We start from the raw sequence: 24,066 nt of genomic DNA on the forward strand, positions 1-24,066 counted from the left end.
AGCGAGGGATAAGCACCCATACTGCTAGTTAGCAGGGGGGGAGGGGGTAGTAGCTACCTCTCTCTCACACACCTGTGACTGTAACTCACTGTGTTTGGAGGTAGGACTTCAAGGGGGACTGGGTTGTCGGGCAAATCTGTATACATAGCTAGAGGTTTGTATCGTTAGGAAAAATACAAATTACTTCCAAATTTGTCATTTGTTCCGTAACTGGAATACAAACCAACGCTATTTATAGGGGTTGACTCACCCATTAGGAGGGTGGACATCCCTGCCAATCTGGCTTTTTGCCTTTTACCCAGGGAATTACATTTGTGTGTGTTGGCACATAATAGGTGGAAACCCTACACCTCGCTAGAACCTTGCTATGCATACTCTCTGGCCTACACAAGCTGTGTGTTTGTGATATCAGCAATGTGGCTATCAAGGTAAGAGTTCTTATGAGTCACGGGAATCATCCGAGGTCACCAAGATATTCCCAATACCACCTTGCCAGGGTATGGGGACTTAACAGTATTGAGAAATTACCAGGTTACACAAGGGAACAATGGTTCAACTGCAGTTGGTTGAAGTCAGCTGTGCAGAGGACCCTGGATGTTGATTTCCTAAAGAAAGGGGGATGACGAAAAGAAAGAGCCAGTAATTCTTATTCATTCCCTCAGACTAAAACTGGGTAACCAATGCCCTCAACCTCATGCTACTTGTCCATCAAGGAGCTTAGGAGCTTAAGGTGTTAAACCAGTTGTTGTGCAACCACCACGGGATCGATATCGATTCTCATGTGGGTTACGTCTTGCAGGTAGTGGCCTGTGAAGGTCGTTTGACACTTTCACACGCCCACCTGTAAATCCTGCGCTACAGAGTAGTCTTGTTTAAGCGCCAGGGACATAGTGATGCAACCAATGTCTTGTGCTCTGGGTCGAAGTACCAGAGGAGGATCTGGATTCAGTGTGAGGTCAATGACATTGTGAATCAAGGCAGAGATGGTGTTCTTCAGGATCCTCCTCTTAACCTTCCCCGTGCTAATGAAGTGTTGACACTCAGGGCAAGCTCTCGTAGTTTCCTCGAGGAAGGCCCTCAAGTTTCTCTTTGACATAATAACCGTTGACCTGGATCATTGGTGATGTTGTGAACGACTCCCAGACTGAAGGGTTCAGATTCTGGAATCTGAGCTGCCAGAAACTAGGTTGAGCATTACTTTGCTCATCATCGGGAATGAGACACTTGAACGATATCCCATAGGGTTCGCCGACTCTCTTGGCAGAAGCCAACACGAGCAAGAGACCTATCATCAAAGTCAGGAGACCTCTGCTGCTTGTAGTCCTGAAACAAGGTCTCCTTTCCGACTAAGGGTTTGTTGGCTTGAAACACTGTATAAGGAGCAATGCCGAAGTGGAGAAAGGTTAATTCCTTTCAGTCTGGAGGCAAGGCTCAAGGACTAGTGGTGGCCTTTCTTTACCGAGACCAAGAGAAGCTTTCCTCCCAAAGGTAACCAGGAACACCCCTAATACTGGCATAGTGGTATCGAGGGGAGGGATACCCTTCTGTGATACCAACTTACAGTCCACTTAGCATGAATTGGCCAAAGCCTAAGATCTATACAGGTATCCAGATACTCTCTTTGCAACCTGTTGCGGGAGAGACTCCCTGAGAGAGGAGTTGGATAGTCTCCAGGCGTGAAGTCACAGCAAAGATACTGCTTTGTGAAAGATGTTCATATGTGGTTGTTTAAAGTCGCTGAAAGGTTCTCTCGGGATCTCCATCATGAGTTACAGACGAGTCGACTAGGCATGAAGAGTCTGCTGGGCAATATGGATCTTGCTGACAGGTCGAGTCTGATGTCCTGTTCCCAAAGATCAAAGGCGGGGAATTATTATTATCATTATTACTAACCAAGCTACAAACCTAGTTAAAGAAAGATGCAATAAGCCCCAGGGCTCCAACAGGGAAAAATAGCCCAGTGTGGAAAGGATTGATTGATTTAAAGTTTACAGGCATCCTGACATCTAAGGTCATTGATGCCGATATCATTTAGTCTGTATATATAAAAAAATAAAAGAATATTCAATTAAAACGATATAAGTTTAATGTCATTGTAAAAGTTAAATAGTTTTCAGAAGACCTGCTTCTGAAATAAATCTAAAAATGCCACTTGCATAGGACACATGTCCAAGAATCTTGGCAAGGATGAACCTGCCACCCTCACCTCGAGCCTCAAATTAATATCTATTCCTTGAGTTATTATAATTGGGGCATTCAGTCAACAAATGCCTCACTGTTAGAGGTACCAAACAGTCATCACAATATGGTTGGAGTTGGACCTTCAGCAGAAACTCGAGTGTCAACCGAGTGTGACTAATACGGAGACGACAAAGGGACATCTCCCATTTTCGGGGCATCATGTTATACCTCCAAGGAGATATGACATTTGTTACGTCTCTCATTTTATTGCCGTCTAGACTATCCCAGTGCTGTTGCCATTTATTGCAAAACAATTTCTTGATGTTAGATAGGAAGTCATTACAGGGAATGGGATACCTTCTTGGCAGCAACTCTGATGCTGTATTCTTAGCCAATGAATCTGCCTTCTCATTCCCAGACACACCTACATGTGCTGGAACCCAACAAAATCGAACCATTATACCTCTCCTTCCAATATTAAAGACACTAAAATCTTTAAAACTAGAGGGTTACTAGAATTAAAAACCTCTAAAGCTTGAAGGACACTCCTTGCATCACTAAAAATTGTAAAATTACCCTCCTTCTCCAACGCTATTTTCTCAACAGCGGTTAGTATGCCTTACAGTTCGGCAGTAAATATTGAAGTTGTTAGAGGAAGCGCACCTCTACAATTAAAACCATTATTATGTACTCCAAATCCAATGCCAGCATCAGATTTGGAGCCATCAGTATATATAAAAGTCAACCCCCATTGTTCTTCAACATGTTCCATAAACAGAGACCTGGATTCTAAGTCAGTCATATTCTTCTTAACTCCAATAAAATATTTACAAAAAGATATCTCTGGTAATTTCCATGGAGGCGTTGATGATACCTTAAATGGAAGCACCTTAATTCTAATTATATCAAGACTGTTTAAAAATTATTTCACCCGAAACTAATTATATCAAGACTGTTTAAAAATTATTTCACCCGAAACCCACAAGGTTGAGGAGATTTTGGGTGCAACTCAAAGTATCTTGAGTGACTTACAAGGCTTGCAGTCTGAAAGGCTAAAGAATTAGGGAGTCTTTGCAATCAAAAACCAATACCGAATAATAGCAGAAATTCGGAAAAGGTCTACAGGTAACTCTCCACCATCAACAAGGAGACTTGGGATAGGTGAGGTTCTAAACGCTTCTATGGACAATCTAATACCAGCATGATGTATTGAATCTAATATCTTTAACCGGCTTGGGGTGGCTGAGGAGTATATTTCACATCCATAACTGATTTTGGAAAAAATCAAGGCCTTGTATAATTACAAAATAGTATTGCAGTTTGCCCCCATGATGTATGGGACAATACTTTTAAAATATTCAGAACCTCGAAACATTTAGCTTTTAATGCTTTTAAGTGAAAAACCCATGTAAGCCTAATATCAAATATCAAACCTCAAAGTTTAGCTTCACTTGCACATGGTATCCATTGACCTTTAATGTATATATCTGGGTCTGGATGTACTCACCGGATACGACAAAAATGGACAATAGTACTTTTACTTGTCGAGAACTTAAATCCATTCATATCGGCCCACTGGATAATTTTGTCAATAGAGAGTTGTATTTTCTCTCAACTATTCCCATTCTTGCTCCAGCAAATGATATTGAGAGAACATCCACAAATAATGTCGAGAGAACATCCCGGGGAATGACCGAGGATATCCCATTAATTGCTAGTGCAAAAAGGGTTACACTCAGCACACTCCCCTGAGGAACTCCTCCTTCCTGACACTTACTCTCTGATAGAGCTTCCCCCACTCTCACTTGAAAAACTCTATGTGAAAGAAATGACAGAATAAATAGTGGTATTTCACCTTTTAATACCAATTCATGAATTGGTTTAAGTATACCATATCTCCATGTGGTATCATATGCCTTTTCAAGGTCAAAAAAGACTGTCACATGGTGCTGTTTGGAAGCAAAGGCTTCACAAATAGAGGACTCGAGTCGTATCAACACATCAGTTGTTGAGTGCATTTTTCTGATTGATTGATTGATTTAAAGTTTTCAGGCATCCTGACATCTAAAGTCATTGACGCCAATATCATTTAGTTTATAAATATATAAAATTAAAGAATTAAAGAATATTCAATCAAAACCATAAAAGTCGAATGTCATTATAAAAGTTAGTTTTCAAAAGACCTGCTTCTGAAATAAATCTAAACATGCCACTTGCACAGTAGGACACATCATGTCCAAGAATCTTGGCAAGGATGAACCTGCCACCCTTACCTCGAGCCTCAAATAAATATCTATTCCTTAAGTTATTATAATTGGGGCATTCAGTCAATAAATGCCTCACTGTCAGAGGTACTAAACAGTCATCACAATACAGTTGGTGTTGGCCCCTCAGCAGAAACTCGTGTGACCGATACGGAGACGGCAAAGAGAAGTCTTCCATTTTTGGGGCATCATATTATACCTCCAAGGAGATATGACATTTGTTACTTCTCTCATTTTATTGCCATCTAGACTATCCCAGTGTTGTTGCCATTTATTGCAAAACAATTTCTTGATGTTAGGTAGAAAATCAGTACACGGAATGGGATACTTTCTTGGCAGCAACTCGGATGCAACATTCTTTGCCAGTGAATCTGCCTTCTCATTCCCACACACACCTACATGTGCTGGAACCCAACAAAATCGAACCATTATACCTCTCCTTCCAATAATAAAAAGCAATTCTAAAATCTTTAAAACTAGAGGGTTACTAGAATTAAAAACTTCTAAAGCCTGAAGGACACTCCTTGCATCACTAAAAATGGTAAAACTACCCTCCTTCTCCAATGCTATTCTCTCAATAGCGGTTAATATGCCATACAGTTCGGCAGTAAATATGGAAGCTGTTAGAGGAAGTCCACCTCTACAATTAAAATCATTACTACGTACTTCAAATCCAACGCCAGCATCAGATTTGGAGCCATCAGTATATATAAAAGTCAATCCCCTATGTTCTTCAACATGTTCCATAAAAAGAGACCTGGCTTCTAGTTCAGTCATATTTTTTCTTAACTCCAATAAAGTATTTAAAAAAAGATATCTCTGGTAATTTCCATGGAGGCATTGATGATACCTTGAATGGTAGAACCTTACTTTTAATTATATCCAGACTGTTTAATAATTGTTTCACCCGAAAGCCATAAGGTTGAGGAGATTTTTGGTGCAACTCAAAGTATGATTTGTCTCTCACAAGGCTTGCAGTCTGAAAGGCTAAAGAGTTGGGGAGTCTTTGTAATCTAAACCAATACCGAATAATGGAAGACATTCGGTAATGGTCTAGAGGTAACTCTCCAGCATCAACAAGGAGACTTGGGATAGGTGAGGTTCTAAACGCTCCTGCGGAGAATCTGATACCAGCATGATGTATTGAATCTAATATTTTTAACCGGCTTAGGGTGGCTGAAGAGTTTATTTCACATCCATAACTAATTTTGGAAAAAATCAAGGCCTTGTATAATTTTAAAATAGTATTGCAGTCTGCTCCCATGATGTATGGGACGATACTTTTAAAATATTCAGCGCTTCAACACATTTAGCTTTTAACACTTTTAGGTGAGAAACCCATGTAAGTCTACAATCAAATATCAAACCTAAAAATTTAGCTTCTGATACACATGGGATCCGTTGACCTTTAATGCTTTAATGTATATATCCAGGTCTGGATGTGCTCACCGGATACGACAAAAATGTACAATAGTAGTTTTACTTGTCGAGAACTTAAATCCATTCATATCGGCCTACTGGATAATTTTGTCAATTGAGAGCTGCAGTTTTCTCTCAACCATTGTCATTCTAGCTCCAGCAAATATGGAGAGATCATCCACAAATAATGTTGAGAGAACATCCTGGGGAAAGGCTGAGGATATCCCATTAATTGCTAGTGCAAAAAGGGTTACACTCAGCATACTACCCTGAGGAACTCCCTCTTCCTGGCATTTACTCTCTGACAGAGTTTCCCCCACTCTAACTTGAAAAACTCTATGTGAAAGAAATGCCTGAATAAATAGTGGTAGCTCTACTCTCAATCTCATTTCATGAATGGTTTTGAGTATACCATATCTCCATGTGGTATCATATGCCTTTTCAAGGTCAAAAAACACTGTAACATGGTGCTGTTTGGAAGCAAAGGCTTCACAAATAGAAGACTCAAGTCGTATCAACACATCAGTCGTTGAGTGCATTTTTCTGAATCTATATTGAATCGGTGATAAAATACCTTTCTTTTCAAGGTACCACATCAGCCTTGCATTGACCATCTTCTCCATGATTTTACATAAACAAGATGTCAATGCAATAGGAGGATAGTTTGCTTCTAAAACCTTGTCCTTACCGGGTTTTAAAAAGGCTAAAATAATGGCTAGTTCCCAAACACTTGGGTAACTATGATTATGCCATATTCTATTAATAATGCTTAAAACAAATAACTTTGTATTAAAATGTACATGTTTAATCATTGCATATGGAATTCCATCGGGTCCAGGGGCTGTATCATTGCAACGAGCAAGTGCGGAATCAAATTCTCTTTCAGTAAAAGAATTATACGAATCTTCCCTTCTTGTTGCAAAATTCAAAATTTTCTTTTCTTCAATGCTCTTATACTGGTGACCAGGTCTCCTTCACACTTGCCAGATACATTTGAAAAATGATTAGCCAGGGCATTGCTAACATCATTTGCTTCAGTTACATACTGACCATTCACCTTCAACACTGGTGGTGGGTTGGGGGTGAATTTGCCAGATATCTTTTTTACTCTCCTCCACACAGAAGATGGTGATGTTCTGCTGTTAATTGAGGAAACAAAAGACATCCATGACTGGCACCTTGCTTCTTTCATGGCACGACAGAACTGTACTCTACATTTCTTGTATATAATAAAATTCTCATCAGTTCTGTGTCTACACAATCGTGTTAAGAGATCTTGTGGCTCTGTGCAGGGCAGTTAGTTCTGAAGACCACCACGGGACTGGTCATTGTTTGAATAACCCTGTTGTTTTGGGAATTGAATTGACTCCTGCTGTATGGAGAGTTCCATTTAGTAAGTCTATGGCATCATCAATATTTTCAACCTGTCCTGCATCCCCCTTAATTTCGCTTAGCTTACGAAATTTATCCCAGTCCGCCTTGTCGAGATTCCATCGTGGCGATATCTGTAAAGGTGGACCATTGTTGATGTTTATAATGATTGGTGCATGATCACTAATATGCCAATCATCTACTGTAATGTCCTCCAATCGAAGTCGAGAAGGCAATTAGAGCTTACGATTGATAGGTCAATACATGACAAGGTACCTGTCTGGACATGAAAGTGTGTGGGCTCTCCTGTATTAAGAAGTCCCATATCTTCATTTTCCACAATTAATATGATATTTGCCCTCGTGTTTGCTAAAACATCACCCCACAAAGGATGTCTACCATTCAAATCTCCAAGTAAAAGAAAAGGTTGAGGGAGTTGTTGAATCACCTCCACTAAGTTATCATACAAAATGTTATCATTTGGAGGCAAGTACAGAGAACAAATTGTATATTTTCTCCCTATATCAATCTGTACAAGCACTGCCGCCAGAGGTGTACGAATATACAGAGAAACTTGGGGAACATCTCGACGAACGTATATGAGACTTCCGCCATGGCTCCCCATTTGGTGATCATATGGTGTCCTATAACTAATATATTCGCGAGGACGAGGCGTATTATGAGGACGAGGGGTATTATGATCAAGTTTGCTCTCCTGTAGACAAATAATTATGGGGGAATGCTCATGAAAAAGGAGCTTAAGTTCTTCATATTTGGCCCTTAAACCCTGATAATTCCAATGCAAAATGGAGGAAAAAGCTATGGTTTATAATTTGGTAGACCCCTTGGATGGAGTCTTCCCATTAGCAGTTTTTGATCTAACACTATTTCTAGGTGGTTTTGTTAAAGAGGGTCTTGATAGATTGGGTTTAGCATTTATGATTTTCTTTTTGTCTTTTTGATCTGATTGTTGAGAAGGTTGGTGGACCTCCACTTGAATTTCAGATTTATTTAAATTGACTTCCAGTTGATCAGAAATATCAACAGACAAAGCATCATATTTATTTGACGTCGTAATTTTGATATTTCTTATGGAATGGAAGGGGGTGAGAGATGGAGGTCTCTCTCTTTTCCGATTAGTAGGTGGTGAGCTACCAGGTTTTCGCACCTTCCCCAATACAGGTACACATAGTAACTTGGTGTCAGGTGGAATCTCCATCAAATCAGGCAAGGACATGGCCTGAGAGAGGTTAGTACTATTGTTGGTAATGGGGGACGAAGGCTATACAAATATAGGTAATAACCCATATTTAATACACTGTGGCAGAGCCTCAGAAGGCAATATGATTACCTTGTCATGCAGTACTTAATTATCAGAAGTTGTATTTCTTTTCTTAGGATTACTGGCAGTGCTAGGTGGGTTTGATGTCTCCTGTGGTAAATTTCCCTTTGATTTTAAGGCCTTTGCATAGCTGGTTGATTTATTCAACAGTCTTTTTGCATGTCCCACACTTATGTGTTCTAAACTTGATTTGTTTAGAGCAGCTTCCTCCAACTTATACAGTTCTCATCTCCTATCAGTTGATTTATGATTCAAATTGCAGTTTGAACACCTGACCTCAAGTGTACATTCTTTATGATAAGTTTTGGAGCAAATACCACACATTTTTTCATTTTTGCAAACTTTGGATGGGTGTCCAAATTTAAAACAATTAAAGCATTGCAGGGGCTTTTATTTGAAAGGCCAAACTTTAATCCTTTCATTTTCAATAACAATATGGAAAGGTACATCAGCATTCTGGAAAGTAAGTATAATCACTGAAGTTCCAGGAACCTTATGCACTTTCCATACATTTAATGGACACATAGAAAGGATCTCCTCCACTGTAAATTCGTACAGGTCTTTATTAAAGACCCCTCCCCTTCCATAACTAAAATTTAGATGAGGTTTCATTTCCAATGTGATTCCATCACTGCCTGTCTGTAAGGTAGATAGTATTGCAGACTGAGTCGAAGATTTGGCAAGGATGAGATAACTAGATTTCCCAAAACGAGATGGTTCCTACTTTTTTTCTGAATAAACTTACGTATTTTAAAATAATTCCCCATTATCCCTTTAGGTTCAGCTACAAGCCACATTGGTGGTTTGGGTTTTCTCTGTGAAGGCATGGGTACATTTGTCTGTTTTTCAAACCAATCAGCAGGTTTGTACACATCCAATTCCTTTGGGACCTTATCACAAAGAGCTCCCATGATGTTCAATTCGTTAATTTTGATACTACTAATATTACTTATGGCATTAAATGCTTCATCATGACTATCAAAAGATATCGAAGAGTCCCATTTTTCATCTCCGATTGATTGATTCATTTAAAGTTTTCAGGCATCCTGACATCTAAGGTCATTGACGCCAATATCATTTAGTTTATGTATGAAAAATAAAATAAAAGAGTATTCAATTAAAATTATAAAAGTTGAATGTCATAAAAGTTAAATAGTTTTCAAAAGACCTGCTTCTGAAATAAATCTAAAAATACCACTTGCATAGTAGAACACATCATGTCCAAGAATCTTGGCAAGAATGAACCTGCCACCCTCACTTCGAGCCTCAAACAAATATCTATTCCTTAAGTTATTATAATTGGGGCATTCGGTCAACAAATGCCTCACTGTTATAGGTAATAAACAGTCGTCACAATACGGATGGTATTGGCTCTTCAGCAGAAACTCGTGTGTCAACCGAGTGTGACCAATACGGAGACAACAAAGAGACGTCTCCCATTTTCGAGGCATCATGTTATACCTCCAAGGAGATATGACATTTGTTACCTCTCTCATTTTATTGCCGTCTAGGCTATCCCAGTGCTGTTGCCATTTATTGCAAACCAATTTCTTGATGTTAGGTAGGAAATCATTACAGGGAATAGGATACTTTCTTGGCAGCAACTCAGATGCAGCATTCTTTGCCAGTGAATCTGCCTTCTCATTCCCAGACACACCTACATGTGCTGGAACCCAACAAAATCGAACCGTTATACCTTTCCGTCCAATAATAGAAAGCCATTCTAAAATCTTTAAAACTAGAAGGTTATTAGAATTAAAAACTTCTAAAAGTCTGAAGGACAATCCTTGCATCACTAAAAATTGTAAAATTACCCTCCTTCTCCAACGCTATTTTCTCAATAGCGATTAAAATGCCATACAGTTCGGCAGTAAATATGGAAGCTGTTAGAGGAAGTCCACCTCTACAATTAAAACCATTACTATGTACTCCAAATCCAACGCCAGCATCAGATTTGGAGCCATCAGTATATATAAAAGTCGATCCTCTATGTTCTTCAACATATTCCATAAAAAGAGACCTGGCTTCTATGTCTGTCATATTCTTCTTAACTCCAATAAAGTATTTACAAAAAGATATCTGGTAATTTCCATGGAGGCGTTGATAATACCTTGAATGGAAGTACAGTACCTTACTTCTAATTATATCCAGACTGTTTAATAACTGTTTCACCCAAAAGCCATAGGGTTGAGGAGATTTTGGGTGCCTTACACGGCTTCCAGTCTGAAAAGCTAAAGAATTAGGGAGTCTTTGCAATCTAAACCAATACCGAATAATGGAAGACATTCGGTAAAGGTTCAGAGGCAACTCTCCAGCATCAACAAGGAGACTTGGGATAGGTGAGGTTCTAAACGCTCCAGTGGAGAATCTTATACCAGCATGATGTATTGAATCTAATATCTTTAACCGGCTTGGGGTGGCTGAGGAGTATATTTCACATCCATAACTAATTTTGGAAAAAATCAAGGCCTTGTATAATTTTAAAATAGTATTGTTGCGGTCTGGCCCCCATGATGTATGGGACAATACTTTTAAAAGATTCAGAGCCCCAAGACATTTAGCTTTTAAAGCTTTTAAGTGAGAAATGTAAGTCTACAATCAAATATCAAACCTAAAAATTTAGCTTCCCCTACACATGGGATACGTTGACATTTAATGTAAATATCCGGGTCTGGATGTGCTTCCCGGATACGACAAAAATGTACAATAGTAGTTTTACTTGTCGAGAACTTGAATCCATTCATATCGGCCCACTGGATAATTTTGTCAATTGAGAGTTGCAGTTTTCTCTCAACCATTGCCATTTTAATTCCAGCAAATGATATGGAGAGATCATCCACAAATAATGTTGATAGAACATCCCAGGGAATGGCTGATGATATCCCATTAATTTCTAGTGCAAAAAGGGTCACACTCAGCACACTACCCTGAGGAACTCCCTCTTCCTGGCATTTACTCTCTGATAGAGCTTCCCCAACTTTCAATTGAAAAACTCCATGTGAAAGAAATGCCTGAATAAATAGTGGAAGCTCTCCTCTCAATCCCAATTCATGAATTGTTTTAAGTATACCATATCTCCAAGTGGTAACATATGCCTTTTCTAGGTCAAATCACACGGTGCTGTTTGGAAGCAAACGCTTCACAAATAGAGGACTCAAGTCGTATCAACACATCAGTCGAGTGCATTTTTCAGCATCCCCATTGAATCGGTGATAAAATACTCTTCTTTTCAAGTTACCAAATCAGTCTTGCATTGACCATCTTCTCCATGATTTTACATAAACAAGATGTCAATGCAATAGGTCGGTAGTTTGCTGCTAAAAACTTGTCCTTACCGGGTTTTAAAAAGGTTAAAATAATGGCTAGTTCCCAAACACTTGGATAACTATGATCATGCCATATTCTATTAATAATGCTTAAAATAAATAACTTTGTATTAAAATGTACATGTTTAATCATTGCATATGGAATTCCATCGGGTCCAGGGGCTTTATTGTTACAATTAGTAAGAGCGGAATCATATTCTCTTTCAGTAAAAGGAGAATTATATGACTCTTCCCTTCCTGTTACATAATTTAAAATTTTGTTTTCCTCATTGCTCCTATACTGGTGACCAGGAGCTCCTTCACACTTGCTGGATACATTTGAAAAATGTTCAGCCAGGGCATTGCTGACATCATTGGCTTCAGTCACATACTGACCGTTCACCTTCAACACTGGTGGTGGGTTCGGGGTAAATTTGCCGGCAATCTTTCTTATTTTCCTCTACACAGCAGATGGTGGTGTTCTGCTGTTAATGATGGAAACATAAGATACCCATGACTGGCGCCTAGCTTCCTTCATGGCACGACTGAATTGTGCTCTACCAAGATCACCAAGACCCTTAGTATACTTCCTCGAAGGCGAAAACATATGTGCAATCACTGAATCTTATATGTATAAATGCCTAAAATCTCCATTTCGTAAATCAAAACTAGGAACACTATTATATCATGCATGAGAGTAAACAAAAACCACCCAGGCTATCAAGTCTAGGGGCTAGGCTAGAACCCTAGCTTACGATCGACTACCTATGCTCGCCGAAAAAGGATACTAACGGCATAATATAACTAATTCCTAGCAATGAAGATTAAATAACTAATGCTGATAATTAGTTATAAGACCGGGAAGGGTTGTTCTGGGTATCTAAATAAAGCATGAGAGGCGAACAACCGCGTCCAACATGACGCCTCCGGTCAAGGCACAGCTCCGCCACAAAACACGGTATTTTAAGATAAAAAGGCGTTACTTTACGGCTGGAGCTTATTTATACAATACAAGAATATGGTACTCAACTCTTTCCAGAAGAAGGCGAGGCAGAAGATTGCGACATGATGAAATACTTAGCAAACAACTGGGAAAAAGCACCTGGGCATATACGCTATGTAAGAAGGAATGACGATGGCGCGCTCCGGCGGCGTCATCCAAGATGGCGGCCGGATGTTGACGTCACCGAGTACCAAAACAGTAACGGACGAGAACTTTGTAACGGCTCCTCCCATAACTTGCCACCATTTCCCCCTCGAAGCATAGACGCTATGTGGGGTGCAGATAGCTATGTGGCGTGTCAAGCATACGTCCCCTGTTGATATACGATATCCTAAAGGGAAACCTTATGGGTACTCGCGCCAGAAGTTAGAATTCTGTGAAACATGGAGTTTTTATGATAAAACAAAGTTTTATGAATACTTACCTGGCAGTTATACAGTATATATATAGCTGAGTCTCTGACTGCGGCAGAATTTAATAGAAAATCGCGGCAACCGCCTTGTGGTGGTTGTGTGGTTAGATGGTTAACAACCCTTACAGGGTGGTACTTGGAATAATTCCCATTTTCTGTTCCTCAGATTATCTTTGCCCAACCTGTCTCCTGAGGGGAGGTGGGTGGGCTTTAAAATATATATATAACTGCCAGGTAAGTATTCATAAAACTTTATTTTATCATAAAAACTCCATTTTTATGAATAGGACTTACCTGGCAGTTATATATATATAGCTGATTCACACATTTGGAGGAGGGAAACAGACAGAAAAAACATAGTTGGGGAAACAACAAAAGAGTTGTAGGAGAACAAACACCTTGATTCCTTACCTGCTAAGGTAGCTGACTTCAAAGGTAACTGCCTCTAGAGTCGCTTTCCCTTAGGAGTGTTCAGCCAGGAGTAGACCTGCTACGCTGCAAACAACTCAATCGAGTCTGTCAAAGGGGTAGGACCAACAACTTGACTAGACTTCAGAAAACTACCTTCCCATATAAAAAAACCTACAACCTTACTAAAGCTAACCATCTAACCTTGCAGAAATAGATATAAACTATCTATCTGGACTGAGGGAACCGTACCACAGGACGAGGACCTCACACAACCATAAAAAAACACAAACCCATATACAAGTACATAAACTAAGGTTGAGTGGGGGTAGTAACTCCTTTACCTAATACAGAAGCCGCAGCTACGTATGGGCCCAAGGTATAACACTTGTCATAGTCCACTCTTACCTCTCTGAGGTAATGAGAAGCAAAGACAGAGTTGCTCCTCCAGAACGTTGCGTCCATGATCTGCTTAACTGACATATTTTTCCGGTATGCCAGCGAAGCAGCAATGGCCCTTACTTCGTGAGCCCGTACTTTTAACAGGGCGAAGTTTTCTTCCTCACAAAAGAGGTGGGCTTCCCTAATAGTTTCCCTCAGGAAAAAGGACAAAGCGTTCTTTGACAGGGGTTTTTGAGGATCCTTCACTGAACACCATAAGCAGTTGGAAGCACCCCTCACGCTCTTAGTGTGGGCCAAATAAGCCTTGAGAGCCCTAACCGGGCAGAGGAGGCTTTCCTGTTCCTGACCTACTAGATTCGTGAGGTTAGGGACTTCAAAAGTCCTAGGCCAGGGTTTCGAAGGGTTCTCATTCTTGGCGAGAAAGTCGAACCTCAAGGAACAAACCGCTCCATTTAGGGTGAAGCCTACACGCTTCTCGATTGCCTGGACCTCGCTGATCCTCCTGGCAGTCGCTAGAGACAAAAGGAAGAGGGTTTTCTTAGTCACATCTCGCAGAGAAACTTGCGAGATAGGCTCAAACTTCCTGGAGCACAAAAACTTAAGCACCACATCCAGGTTCCAAGAAGGGGGTCTTAAGTGCACCTGCTTCGTTGTCTCAAAAGACCTAATGAGGTCCTGCAAGTCCTTATTCTGAGATAACGCTAAGCCTCTATGCCTAAAGACGGTTGAGAGCATGCTCCTATATCCTTTAATGGTAGATACAGCCAGCTTAGCATCCTGCCTGAGGTACAAAAGAAAGTCTGCAATCTGGCTCAGAGAGGTAGAGGACGAGGAAACCTTGCGCCTCCTGCACCAAGCTCTAAAGGTCTCCCACTTTGACTGGTAGACTCTTTGTGAAGAGATCCTCCTTGCCCTGGCAATAGCTTTCGCCGCTTGTGCCGAAAAGCCTCGAGATCTAACGAGCTTCTCGACAGTCTGAAGGCAGTCAGATTGAGAGCGAGGGGGTTTTGGTGAAATCTCTCGAAGTGGGGTTGTCTGAGAAGATCTGGACTTGCCGGGAGTCTTCTTGGAAAGTCCATCAGTAACCCTACCACTTCGGTGAACCATTCCTTCGCAGGCCAGAATGGAGCCACTAGGGTCATTCGTCCCGAATCGAGGAGAGCGAACTTCCTGACAACCAGATTGATGATCTTGAACGGGGGAAAGGCATACATGTCCAGCCCCGTCCAATCCATCAAGAAGGCGTCCACTGCAACAGCTTCCTCGTCCGGGACTAGGGAGCAGTAGTTGGGATCCTCTTGTTTAGACCGGAGGCGAAAAGGTCTATTACTGGTCTGCCCCACAACTTCCAGAGGCTCCGACAGACATGCGGGTTGAGAGTCCACTCTGTAGGAAGGACCTGTCCCCTCCTGCTGAGCATGTCTGCCCTGATGTTTCTCTGCCCTTGAACAAACCTTGTCAACAGCTGGGTCTCGTTCTCGTTCGCCCAGAGGAGAAGCTCTCTCGCAGTTGAGAACAGGGAGAGGGAGTGAGTTCCCCCTTGCTTCCTTATGTACGCAAGAGCTGTGGTGTTGTCGGAATTGATCTCCACAGTCTTTCCCGAGACCGAGGTTTTGAAGGCCTTGAGCCCTAACAAAATGGCCATCAATTCCTTCCTGTTGATATGCCAACTGACCTGACTCCCTTCCCAAATACCTGAGACCTCTTTGTTCCCTAGTGTTGCTCCCCAGCCTGACTCGGACACGTCTGAGAATAACACTAGGTCGGGGTTCTTCTTGAACAAGGAGATCCCTTTTCCCAACAGAGCTGGGTCCAGCCACCACATTAAAAGATCCTTGATCTCTGTCAGAATGGGAAAAGAAAAAGTGTCCTCCTGGATCTTTCTGTTCCAAACCTTTGCGAGGAAGTGTTGCAGAGGCCTTAGGTGCAGTCTCCCCAAAGGGACAAACTGCTCCAGGGAGGATAGAGTTCCCAGCAGACTCATCCACTCCTTCGCTGAGCATTCCTGCTTCCTCAAAAAGTCTTTGACTTTGTCCAGGCACCTGGTCTGCCTCTCCTGGGAGGGAGAAGCCTGAAAAAGAACTGAATTCAGAACTATCCCCAAATAGAGAATAGTCTGATTCGGCTCGGTCTGAGACTTCCCCCAGTTGACGATGAGTCCCAGGTCCTGAGTGATCGTATAAGTTTTCATTAGGTCCTCCAGACATTTCTCTTTCGACTGTGACCGGATCAGCCAGTCGTCTAGATAGAAGGAGACCCTTATCCCCTCCTGGTGTAACCAGCCTGCCACAATCGCCATAAGTCTGGTGAAGACTTGGGGAGCTGTGCTGAGACCGAAGCAAAGTGCCCTGAACTGGAAGCACTTGCCCTGGAACACAAACCTCAGATATCTCCTCGAAGACGGATGAATGGGGACGTGAAAATAAGCGTCCTGCAGGTCGAGAGAAACCATCCAGTCTCCTGGACGAACTGCAGCCAGCACTGACTGAGTCGTCTCCATGGAGAACTTTGTTTTCTCCACGAAGGCGTTCAGAGAGCTGACATCTTGGACTGGTCTCCATCCACCCGAGTTCTTGGGAACCAGAAACAGGCGATTGTAAAAGCCTGGTGAGGCGAGGTTTTGAACTGGCTCTATTGCTCCCTTGACCAACATCTGGTCGACTAGCTCCAGAAGAGCCTCTCGTTTCCCCGCGTCGGTGTACTGAGCCACTAAGGCCAGGGGAGAGTCTGAGAGAGGTGGTTTCTTTAAAAAGGGGATCTTGTAACCTTCCTTGACGACTGAGAGGGACCAGGTGTCCGCCCCTCTCCTTTCTCAAGACTGCCAAAAACGAGACAGTCTTGCCCCTACTGGTGTCTGGAGGACTTCCATCTCATTTTTTGGACGGGGGCCTAAACGCACCCCTGCTGGTCCTTGGCCCTGACTCTTGTCTTCTCCCCCTAAAATCCACTCTCGAGGAGATCCTGCCCCGAAAGGGCTGTTGAAACTTCTTCTCCTCCTTCTTCAGAGGAGCAGGAGCAACAGGTAAGGTCTTTCTAGCCGACCGAGATAAGAGGTCCTGAGTAGCCTTCTGAGCCAGAGAAAGGGAGATATCTCTGACCAGAGCTTCAGGAAAAAGATGACGAGAAAAAGGGGCGTAAAGCAGCTCCGACTTCTGGGCAACAGTCACAGATCTAGAGGTGAAGGAGCACAAAAGGGCCCTCTTCTTTAAGACCCCTGCTGAGAAAAGGGAAGCCAATTCATTAGCTACATCCCTTAGAGCTTTGTCCATGCAGGACATGATACTCGTCAGGTCCTTCGAGTCCTCCAGGAGTTCAGACTTCCTGGCCAGAGTCCCGAGAGACCAGTCCAGGAAGCTGAGAACCTCGAAAACCCTGAAAATTCCCTTGACGAGGTGATCAAGCTCCGACATGGACCACATCACCTTGGCAGAGTTTAAAGCATGCCTTCTTGCCGAGTCCACAAGAGCCGAGAAGTCACCTTGGGAGGAGGAAGGCACTCCTAACCCCAAAGGTTCCCCTGTCTCATACCACATACCGGCCTTGGAAGCGAGCCGGGACGGTGGAAAAGAAAAGGTGGTCTTGACAGCTTGTCTCCGTTCCTTCATCCAATCATCCACTTTAGCGAGAGCTTTCCTGGCCGAAATTGAAAGTTTCATTTTGATGAAGGCCGAAGACTTAGTAGCTTTCTTCCTGGTAAATTGAGACTGAGGAGAAGGAGGGGCCGAAGGTTGAAATTCCTCCCCATAAAGTTCCAAAAGAGAGCGAGAAAGAACCTTGTAATCGCTAGAAGAGTCGGCAGGCTTTTCTTCCTCTTCCGAAATATCTTCGAGGTCCTGCTCAAGGATAACATCCCGAAGAGTTGGGCTGCCAGCAGTCTGGCAGCGAGAGCTGTTTGAATCCTGGCGCCGAGCGCCGCTAACATCCAGTCGGCGAGAGGCGGTATCGTCACGATGACGAGCAGTGGTATCGTCACAATGACAAGAGGCAGTATCGTCACGATGACGAGAAACGGAAGCGTCCTGAAGATGCAGGCTGCCGTCGCCTTGAAAATGCAGGCTGCATTCATCCTGTTTCCTAAGAAACGAGGCAGTAACGTCCAGGCGTTTCGAAAGGGAAACGGAATCGTCACGGCGCCGAGAACGAGAGGCAGTATCGTCCTGGCGGCGGGAGGGGGGGGAAGGAAATTCCTGGCAGCGTGCCGATGAAGAGGGTGTACGTTGTCGTACGGCCGACGAAGTTCGCAGAGGTTTCTTGGGAGAGATACTAAAATCTCTCTTAGAAGAAGATCTCTTAACAGGCAAAGAGACGTCCTTACGTCTGACGGACTGAGAAGGGTGGCTGAAAGCTTTAACTAACGATGAAAGTTGTTCCTGCATAACAACCATGAAAGCTTTAGCAACCTCCGCTGGCTCTCGCGGTGCCGAAGACGGCAGTTGTCGTATGGCTTGACTGGGAGCGCTGGCAGAAGAAGCAGGGAGTCTAGCAGGATTAACTGGGCTAAGGACTCTCTGTTTCGCCCTTTTAACAGGAACATCGAAATCGTCTTCCGAAGAATCAGGGTCTCTGCTACTCGAACCGGGAGAGGGAGAGCGAGACTGCACGTCCCGGTTCCACCCTCTCTTCATTGGTCTTGATTCGTAACGCCAATTACGTCTGGGAGAACGATCAGGCGAAGACACAAACGTATCCGACACGCCTTTCCTACGGCGGTCAAGAGCAGCCTGGGAGATCGCAACAGGACTGTCTGAGGCGACGACTGACCGAGGATAAGCACCTCTCACCCCCTTTCGGCTTTCGACGTACCTTCTCCCTTGGTCCTGGGAGCTTGGTAGAGGTCTAGACCTAGGGGTATGACAGATTCGATCAGTCGCCACCTCCACTGCACTTACACAAGCACTAATTTCACCAACACCCTTACCTTTAAAGGCCTCCAACTGTGCTTTAATGGCCTCCAATTCAGCAGCTAATTTAGCATACCCAGGGTCATCCGTAGGCACAGGTCCTGTAGAAGGGGCAGGAGTCACTACATTTGGGGAAGGAATACCTTCCAAAGGGGTTACAAGCAAAAGGGTCAATAGATAAATCTAAGCTAGGCTCACTAGCAGACTTTGACTTTGATTTAGCTCTTCTAACTCTATCAATCTCGAGTTTGCGCACACAGCGCTGCATAGCTAACCAATCATTATCACTTAAAACCTCGCATTCCTTGCACTTATTATCTAAAGCACATTCAAACCCCCTGCAACCCATACAGATAGTGTGAGGGTCAACCGAAAGTTTCGGCAACCTCACCTTGCAAATATCATTCGCACAAATACGATAATGAATTTTCTCACTCATGATAATAAAGGAAAAAAGACAAAAAACAAAAACAACACGATTGCCAAATCCCAACACAGTGTACTTCACCAAAAACGAAGTCCAAAAAGGCGATGAAGGGAAAGCGATCCGAAAAAACTCTGAAAGGCGGACCAACGATGTTGTCGATCCGGCCGGCAGAGATAATCTGAGGAACAGAAAATGGGAATGATTCCAAGTACCACCCTGTAAGGGTTGTTAACCATCTAACCACACAACCACCACAAGGCGGTTGCCGCGATTTTCGATTAAATTCTGCCGCAGTCAGAGACTCAGCTATATATATATAACTGCCAGGTAAGTTATATTCATAAAACTTTAGTTTAATTCTCTGGGAATATCTACTGTAGTCATATATACCCTTAGGAAGCTACTGAAGGAACCTTCCATCAGGACGACATGGCTTGAGCCCAAAAAAGCATATTTAATTAAAACCATAAAAGTTGAATGTCATTATAGAAGTTAAATAGTTTTCAGAAGACCTGTTTCTGAAATAAATCTAAAAATGCCGCTCGCATAGTAGGACATATCATGTCCAAAAATCTTGGCAAGGATGAACCTGACTTCTTCACCTCAAGCCTCAAACAGATATCTATTCCTCAAGTTATTATAATTGGGGCACTCGGTCAAAAAATGCCTCACTGTTAAAGGTAGTAAACAGTTTTCGAAATACAGTTGGTGTTGGCCCTTCAGCAGAAACTCGTGTGTTAACCGAGTGTGACCAATACGGAGACGACACAGGCATCTCCCAATTTCGGGGCATCATGTTATACCTCCAAGGAGATATGACATTTGTTACGTCTCTCATTTTATTGCCATCTAGACTATCCCAGTGCTGTTGCCATTTATTACAAAGCAATTTCTTGATGTTAGGTAGGAAATCGTTACACGGAATGGGATATCTTCTTGGCAGCAACTCGGATGCAGCATTCTCTGCCAGTGAATCTGCCTTCTCATTCCCAGACACACCTATATGTGCTGGAACTCAACAAAATCTAACTGTTATACCTCTCCATCCAATAATAAAAAGCCATTCTAAAATCTTTAAAACTAGAAGGTTGCTAGAATTAAAAACTGCTAAAGCTTGAAGGACACTCCTTGCATCACTAAAAATATAACAAATTCGTAGGTAATTTGTATTTTTCCTAACTATACAAACCTTAGCTATTTAATATGGGTTATACTTTCGGCGTAGCTGAAATGACGAGCCATTAGAATTTTAACGAGGGTTTACTACCCCACCGCTAGTTAGCAGGGGGTAGGGAGGGTAGCCTGCTACCCCCCCCCACCCCTCACACACACCTGTGCTGAGCTCACTTTGCTTAGAGGTAGGACTTCACGGGGGATAGGGCTGGCAGGCAAGTTTGATTAAATAGCTAAGGTTCCTATAGTTAGGAAAAATACAAATTACCTACGAATTTGTCATTTGTTCCGCAACTGAAATACAAACCATGCTATTTAATATGGGTGATTCACCCCTTAGGAAGGGTGATAAGTCCCAGCCAGTACTGGCTTTTGGCTTTGCCCGGGGACTCAGTATCTGAGTGTGTCAGCACTCAACAATAAGGAGTCCCTGCACCTTGCTAGAACCTTGCTGCGCAAGGGCTGCGGCCTACGTAAGCTGTGTGAAGGTCTGAAGTGTGACTCGTCCTGGGAAGTTGACCTGTAGTCCCTTAGAAGGAAACTTTAGGCTAGGACTCTCCCAATACCACCTCGTCAGGGTATGGGGACGTGACAGTATTATCTTAATAATCGGAACACAAGAAAACATGGTTTAACTGCAGTGGTTTGAGGTCAGCTGTGCAGAGAACCCAGGATGCTGCTTTCCCCAAGAAAGGGGAGGATGAAGAAAAGAGTAAGGGACAGACAAATCTTTTCATTCATGCAGGCAAAGACCAGGTAACAATGCCCTCAACCTTCTGCTACTTGTCCACTAAGGAGCCTGAGGTTTTAAACCAGCTGTTGTGCAGCCACCACAAGGCCGATAGAAAACGTATCGAGCCTCCTGTGGGTCATGTCAAATAGGTAGTGGGCTGTGAAGGTCGTCTGATGCTTCCACACCCCAGCTTGAAGGACCTGCGTCACTGAGAAATTTCTCCTGAAGGCCAGGGACGTAGCTACGCCCCTGACATCATGTGCTCTAGGGTGACATGACAGAGGAGGGTCTGGATTCAGGGACAGATGGATCACCCTACGAATCAATGCCGAGATGGTGTTCTTGGTGACCCTCCTCTTAATCCTCCCAGTGCTAACAATGCTTGCACCTGGGGACGGACTGTAGCCGTTCTTCTGAGATATAACCTCAGACTCCTTACTGGGCACAGTAGGAGAAGGTCTGGGACATCTGTTACAGAACGGAGACTCGAATCCGGAAGGAGTCGAACTGAGCGCCCGGCACCCCCTGATTTTGAGTCTTAGCACCAAACTCAGGGACGAGTTTAAACGTTACCTTCCCCCCATACCCTTGCATGGGCGATGTCATATGAGAGACCATGAAGTTCACTGACTTGCTTGGCCGAAGCCAAAGCTAGTAAGAACACCGTCTCCCAAGTTAGGTGGCGAATGGAAGCCTGGCGTAATGATTCATAGTGAGGTCTCTTAAGAGACCTGAGAACCCAAATCACGTTCCATGGAGGAGGTCTCACATCCGACTGAGGGCAGGTAAGTTCATAACCTCGTATGAGTAGGGAAAGTTCCAGCGAGGAAGAAAAGATCATTCCTTTGAGCCTAAGGCTAGACTTGAGGCTGAGCGATAGCCTTTCACTGCCGAGACTGAAAGGCGCCTTTTCTTCCCGCAAAATACACGAGGAACTCCGTTATTGCTAGAATAGTGGCATCGAGTGGAGAGATACCCCTTTCACGACACCAAACACAGAAGACTTTCCACTTTGCCTGGTAGACAGATGCGGATGATTTTCGCAGATGTCTAGACATCCTAATTGCAACTTGTTGCGAAAATTCCTCTCTCAGCGAGGAGATGCTGGATAGTCACCAGGCGTGAAGTCGTAGCGAAGCTACGGCTTTGTGGAAGATGCTGGCAGGTGGTTGTCTGAGTAGATCGAATCGTGGAAGGAATTCTCTCGAAAGTTCCGTTAGGAATTACAGAAGGTCCGGAAACCATTCCGCGTGATGCCATAGCAAAGCTATGAGGGTCATTAAAAAATTGACCTATATTCTGGTCTTGTTGAGCACCCTCCTCATCAGACAGAACGGAGGAAAGGCGTACGCGTTGATGTTGTTCCCCCGTTGTTGGGAGACATCTTGCCAGAGCGCCTTGGGATCCGGGACTGGGGGGAAGTACAGTGCAATCTTGAAGATCAGCGCTGTCGCGAACAGATCCACAGTCGGGGAACCCCACAAAGTCTGGACTTTGTTGGCTACTAGATGATACAATGACCACTCGATACTCACTATCTGAGACGCTCTGCTCAGATTGTCGGCAAGCACATCCCTCTTGTCTGGAATGAAACGCGCCGATAGTAGAATCGAGCGGACTTCGGTCCATCTCAGTATCTCTACTGCAAGATGGGATAGCTGCTTCGAAAAGGTACCTCCTTGCTTGTTGACGTAAGCCACTACTGTGGTGTTGTCGCTTATTACCACCACAGAGTGACCTGCCAGGTATTGTTGGAACTGCTGAAGGGCCAACAAACCGGTCTTCATCTCCAGACGATTTATATGGAGGCACTTTTCTGATTCTGACCACAGGCCTGAGGTCATGTGGTACAGAACGTGGGGTCCCCCCTTTCTTTGAGGCGTCCGAAAACAGCATTAAATCCGGGGGAAGGACGAGAAAATCACTCCTCTTCGTAGGTTCTCGTCTGTCACCCACCACTGGAGGTCCGTCCGTTCCGCAGGACCCATAGGGATCATGACGTCCAGGGAATCGCAACCTTGATTCCACCGGGACTTGAGCCGCCACTGGAGAGATCTCATCATGAGGCGATCATTGGGAACTATACGAGCCAAGGATGAAAGGTGACTAAGGAGAAGTAACCACTATTGGGTTGGAAGCTCTTCTCGACTGAGGAAAGGGTTTGCGACCCTTCTCAGCCTTGCTATCCTGTCGTCTGATGGGAAGGCTTTGTGGAGATTGGTGTCTATAATCATGCCTAGGTAAACCAGTCTTTGAGTGGGAAGCAGAGAGGACTTCTCGAGATTTACCATGATCCCCAGATCCTGGCAAAATGGTGCTGTGGAGAGACTGAAACACAGCACCTTGAACTGGTACCCCTTGTTGTCTAGGCTGAATCTTAAGTACTTCCTTGAAGACGGATGGACTGGGATCTGGAAGTACCTGTCCTTCAGATCCAGTATACACATGAAGTCTTGCGGCTTCACTGCAAGACTGAACGTGTTTGCGGTCTCCATGCTGAACGAAGTTTGCTTTAATCTGGACCTCTACCCTAAAGTCCTGCCCCCTTGCTGATCCCATGGCAAGGGAGCTAAATGACATCGGATTCGTCCTCAGGGGAGGTAGAGATGTTGTGAACGGGATGCGATATCCCTGACTGATTACGGAAATCGTCCAGGAATCGGCCCCGAGTTGCTGCCACTTGTCTGCGCAACCTTGTAGGCATCCCCCCACTGGCGGACCTGCA

At 43.6% G+C, this 24,066-nt stretch overlaps 1 protein-coding gene across 1 annotated transcript in view; it reads right to left on the reverse strand.

Moving 5' to 3' along the window:
• The window catches only part of LOC137640084 (5-oxoprolinase), a 547,197-nt gene that overhangs the window by 502,873 nt on the left and 20,258 nt on the right, over window positions 1-24,066 (reverse strand). The gene's annotated exons all lie outside the window — the stretch shown is intronic.

This window comes from Palaemon carinicauda, chromosome 4, assembly GCF_036898095.1.
Source record: "Palaemon carinicauda isolate YSFRI2023 chromosome 4, ASM3689809v2, whole genome shotgun sequence".
In the NCBI taxonomy this organism is placed as follows: domain Eukaryota; kingdom Metazoa; phylum Arthropoda; class Malacostraca; order Decapoda; family Palaemonidae; genus Palaemon; species Palaemon carinicauda.